This window comes from Parasteatoda tepidariorum, chromosome 6 (assembly GCF_982258835.1).
Source record: "Parasteatoda tepidariorum strain Cologne lab strain chromosome 6, Ptep-v5.0, whole genome shotgun sequence".
In the NCBI taxonomy this organism is placed as follows: domain Eukaryota; kingdom Metazoa; phylum Arthropoda; class Arachnida; order Araneae; family Theridiidae; genus Parasteatoda; species Parasteatoda tepidariorum.
Window position 1 is genome coordinate 10061860 of NC_141760.1, and position 6132 is coordinate 10067991.

The window sequence follows — 6132 nt, forward strand, 5'->3', positions numbered from 1 at the left end:
AATCCTTTTTTCTTTTTTTCAAATATAAAATGCGATGCTTTTTTTTTAGTCGTCTAAAAATTTATTCGTAATTTAATAAAGAAATTTGAAAATAACATTTTATTGAATAAAAACATTTTATTCAACGAATGTTGAGTTTTATAAAAGCCTTGTTTTTTATGGAATGTGAATATACATCAGCTTTTTTTTAAATTTTATTTTTTAGTTTGTTCGTTCAATAACTGATACAATTTCAATAATTTACAAACGTATGCTGAATTTTGGAGCAATATGTTTATCAATTTCGTAACTATTTTTATAATTATTAATACGATAGTTAACATTTGTAAGCATCTTAAAATTTCTCAAAATCTTATTCTTCACGCTACCACGTATATACATTATTTTTCCATTAATATATCAATCAATTGCTTTAGTACTTTAATTTATGTTTTCCTTTAAAGTAAAATTATTTTTTAAATTATTGTCAAGTTTTTATTGAAAGAAAACTTAAAATTATTGCCAGCTAGCTGAGAATTAAGTCTTCTTAAAAAAGTATGAATAATTTGCTGATCAAAATAATTGATGCAGAACAGCTGACTATTTACTAAGCAAACTAATTTTTTCTAAAAATGAAGATAAATTATAGTAGCCCCTGAATCTCACAGTAAATCTGATTGAGACTGGATCATTCCATTTATTTCAAAGGTGGGGAAAGTAGAATTTACTGCGCATCACTTCGGCGCACGAACTATACAGTAAATCCGATTCCAATATCTTCTTTGAAGACGCATAAGCTCCTATTCTTTCTGCAAGTAGATTTTTAAAATTAAAACGATGGCTCCATTTACCAATTTCGGATTTAAATATACATTTCTAATAAGTTTTAAATTAATCTGATGTATTTAAAGATAATATTTTTTACACTCTGATTACATTTTTTTAAATCGTAACTAAATTTTATATAGTGTCTGAAATATTTTTTTATATCTCTTCATGTATTTTTACGAAGTTGAGGTAAGAAAATCTAAGTAAAATCTAGAAAGATCAATCATAGTGTAGAATCGCCACTGCCCGGTATACCCTACACTGATGTTTTTTTAAGGTCAAGGGCCACTGCCCGGTATAACCTACATTGATGTATTTTTAAGGTCAAGCTGCCACTGCCCGGTATACCCTACACTGATGTTTTTTTAGGGTCAAGGGCCTCTGCCCGGTATACCCTACACTGATGTTTTTTTAAGGTCAAGGGCCACTGCCCGGTATACCCTACACGGATGTTTGTTTAAGGTCAAGGGCCACTGCCTGGTATACCCTACACGGATGTTTGTTTAAGGTCAAGGGCCACTGCCCGGTATACCCTACACGGATGTTTTTTTAAGGTCAAGGGCCACTGCCCGGTATACCCTACACGGATGTTTGTTTAAGGTCAAGGGCCACTGCCTGGTATACATTTGCCCGATACTCCAAACACTGATGTTTCTTCTAATCTATCGTCAGTAAGTATTCGCGATCGCAACACCCGACTACGCCATCTGGGGAGAGACCGGTTTCATGCCTTTAGCCCTTCTCCCTTCCCTCTCCTCCTCTTTTCAGTTGTATAGGAATGTACTACGATATTTTCCCTTTTCTTAATATTTTTCCTTTTTATTTAATCAAAATATTTTTTAAAATTTCCATGATACTTTTCTTTAGAACTATGTTTAATGCAGTTTTCAGTTTCATGTAGTGTTTCAAGTTGAAAGATTTTAATCTATATGAAAATCAAGAGAGAAACTAACGTACTTCCTTCCTCTATGACTTTCCACACGCTAATGGGGAAAGCATGCGAAGTGTTGCCATAGGAAAAGAGTTCTGCTCTACGCCACCTGCAGCCCATTTCGATCGCCAATTAAAATATCGAATAAATGTAATTAATATCCACGAATAAATTAATATCAAATCGGATGTAAGTTAATTTACGTCGCACTACAGTTGCACAATGTGCTATTGGCGACGGTCTGGGAACATCCCTGAGGATGATCCGAAGACATGTCATCACAATTTTGATCCTCTGCAGAGGAGATGGCACCCCCGCTTCGGTAGCCCAACGACCTGCACGTGAAGTCGAGCACTTTACGATAGAACAGTTTAACAAGGACCCATACCGCACCCCTTCGGTCCCTACGCAGACTGATCCAAGTGGTCACTCACCCGCACACTGACCACCTAGGCAATGTGTGAAATATAAATCATTTCATATTTTGCCGGCTAGTTTTAGGCATTATAAATAATGCCGGATTTCATACTTTGCCGGTAACAGATATATAAATTGATTTTAAAAAACATATAGGTATAACACTTTAAAAAAAAAATACTACGAAAAATACCACATCCCTAATTTTTAGTCAAGCAACACTTGCCATACATATCATTTAAAATATTACGTACGGCAACCCTGCTGGTGAGAGTAAATTCCGACGCATGCGCAGTAAATTCTACTTTCCCCACCTTTGAAATAAATGGAATGATCCAGTCTCAATCAGATTCACTGTGGGATTCAGGGGCTAGTATAAATTATTGATTGTCTTTGATTAGTTTCTTATTTATTTGAGTAAGGAAAAGTAAACGCTTATGTGTGCCCAGCAAAAATTACAACAATTTGCTTTATTTTTCGAATGAACAAAAAATTATAGACATACAATTTTATTTTGACGTTCAAAGTTATTCTTGTTCTCTAACTTTAAGAAAATTGCCCTTTCGAAAAGGATGATGTTGAAAAAATTTGCTTAAAAAGCTGTTATCATTATTTCTTTACTTTAGCACAATTCAAAAAAAATATTGCTATATCAGGAAAATGCTCGATATGCCTTATTTGTAAAGCAGCAACTGAAATAAAAAATAATAAAAAGATGCTATTTTTATAAATTCATTAATTTTCAAAATTCATTCATGACACCAACTTTTACAGAATTTTAATTTTCTCAAATATCTGAAACTCCCTTTTTTTTAATCTGAGCTTTATTTAGAAAAATTAAGTTTTTATGCTCGTTTTTGCAATGCAATGCTCGTTGCAATGCAATGCTTGCATTTTTGCAATGCAATGCTCGTTATCAAAATGCAAATTCAAACATTTGCATTTTGATATTTTAACAGATCTTATATTGTCCTTAATAAAGTAAGAAAACTGTTTTATCAGTATCGTAATCATAAAGTTATTATTAAATTTAAAATTAAAATTTTAAAATCCAACATTTCGTTATCACAAATTTACAAGTTTTTGAAATAAAACATTGAATGTTGTGGTGATTATAAACATAATAAAATACATCTTCTTAGTTTTGCTGCCACATTTTTAATTTCTTAACCTTACAAACTCTAGTTAAAATGGGGCTATCGAATCAGATGTTGGAAGTGATGGTGAGAATCACAAAATAAGTTTGTAAATAAAGGAATAAAAGAAAGAAACTTTAGTAGCGATGTTTGGTGATAAATAAGTAACTGATCGCAATCGAAGATCATAATAAAAGAGCATGTTGAGCAGGTTTTAACGAAAGAACATGTTGTTTTAGAACAAAATTTTCATCTAAATGACGTTAAAACAGCTTTAAAAAAATAAATAATGTCAGATAAGAAATTCAACTTTCAGATCCTAAAATCTTGGAAAGTCATAAATAATTTATTAATAGATTCACATTTTTTTTTCAAAGGAGATTTCCAAAAAAAAAAAAAAATTGCTTTCGTTGTCCTGAAAGCAGCCCTAAAAAATCTCATCTTGGTTGCTTAGCAACGGAAAAACACGATAAATTGCGTCTTGTTATTCATTCAGTTTCTTTATGGTTGTCTTCAACTATTTCACCTTCTATGGCGAGGAAATTTGGCATTTCTTTAGGTTTTCGCCATATATATATAAATCTTTATTGCTACCCAATTTTTTCGAAATTTTGCTCTCCCTATTTTAAGGATCTGGATTCCAAATATGTAAAATATATATATATGCATATATATATATATATATATATATATATATATATATATATATATATATATATATATGTAACATAAAAAGCTTTTATTAATCTTTTTATGTTAGTTTCTTTGCTATAAAACAACCCCTACTTTATTACTAATTAATTATTCTATTTGAAATACTTTCTCACACTTTTAAAAGCCACATCCTGTTTCTAAATCTATTTTTAGCCAAAGTATGCATACATTTAAATAAAGATCTTTTTTCCCTTTTAAGCCGTGGGAATCACTCGAGCAAGTTCATTAACCAATTGTAAGTTCTGAGATTTCCCTCTTTTCCCTAAATAGAGACATTTTAGGATGTTTTGCAAGATTTTCCCTACCAGAAAGACTGTTTGCTGATGGAGTAAAGATCACTTCTTCGCTCTCACTCAACTAAGAATGTTAAAATAAAAGTTACTCTGATTTAATTAAAATCCTGTGTCTGTTTTCCTGCTCGGTCCGACTGCAACATTTTACATATATATATATATATATATATATATATATATATATATATATATATATATATATATATATATATATATATATATATATATATATATATATGTTTATTCAGATAAAGTACGTTTTTGTGTCTGATTGCGTAACATATTTAATAGTTTACACTAACTAATTAGCATATAGTTTGCAATAACTAATTAGCATATAGGTTACCCCCAGGAACCATTAAGAACGACTCTTAGTTCGTTAAAATCCGATCATTAGAACGAAAGTTATTCAGGATGACAAAAAAAAAATTTTTTTGCAGACTGTACATTACATGTTCAGATTGTAGATGGATCAATGGTAGTTTGTTCAGTAGATAGACAGCTCAGATAGATCAATTTAAATTCTGTATATAAGTACGTGCCAAAAGAAGTACTGTTTATACATAAAAACTCTTGCAACTTTAGAACAATTTGTTCTATAGACTATAGACTCCAATATAGTCTCATTTGATTTACCGTAAAAAGAATATATAGGAATATCAGATGCGTAAATGTGTACAAATTTGTACTTTTTAATCATAAAACCCTTATAACTTCTAAACTGTTAGTCTGTACTTTCATACGCACAACTATAACTTCTAAACTGTTAGTCTGTACTTTCATACGCACAACTATAACTTCTAAACTATTAATGCAATCGGGATTGATCTAATTCAGCTTATTGGAAAAGCATACAACAAAAAATATGCCTCTTTTCCCTGTCTAAAAGAAATTCAATACTCCTTCTAAAATCAACACCATTTCCCTCAACAAAAACAAAAAAAAAATAATAATAATAAATAAATAAATAAAGGGACAAAGAAAGTAGAGGAATTTAAATATCACTTACAATAACATAAAAAAGTCTTCTGTGAAGAAAAAAAAATTAAACTTAACTTCACCTCAATTTGTGAATTTCTAAAGACCCCTATGGAAAAATTATACCTAATTGCTTGCCTGGTTGGTGAAATATATTTACCCGCGAAAAATTCGCCAATCTGTAGAATCTATTATATTTTTTATTTCTCAACTGACATCTGTTTTTAATTTTCTTGGCGAAACGCTTTTTGAAAAATAAAGTAAAATGTATCACTTTTTTTGTGATCTATAAATTTTGATTTTAAGAGGAGCCTCTTTGACGATATTGGAATATACGTACAACTTTCAAAAGATTCTTGTGATCAGAGAAAAGAAGTGTAACTGGAAGGAATATTTTTTTTTAAAAAAGTAACTGCTTTTAATCTTTCTCTTTTTGTGAATTTATAGAAATGACACTTTATAGAAATTATAATGGTTGTGAGAGTCCGGAAAAAATGGCTGTTGTCATTTTTTATTCTTAAAATATTTTCGTGATTTTTACCTCCATGCAATGCTGGTATTATTCACTAAATTAGTCCTTCTCAAAGATGGGTTTGTCCGTCATCTAAGTTGGGTGCAAAGTTACAAGACAGTCAATGGAAATTTCTGTTCCCGATTGTACAGAAAATTTCTTTTTCCACAAGATGGTACTGTGGATTATTAGGGAGTACATTACTTGCGCTTTTAGCTTGCGAATTCTAAAAATGTCTAAGGTTTTACAAAATGTAATAAATTTTCATAGGTCGTAAAGTTATTTTGATTAGTTATTATTTTTTTGATTGAAAATGGTATTATTTCGTAAATGAAGGTTTCCTTT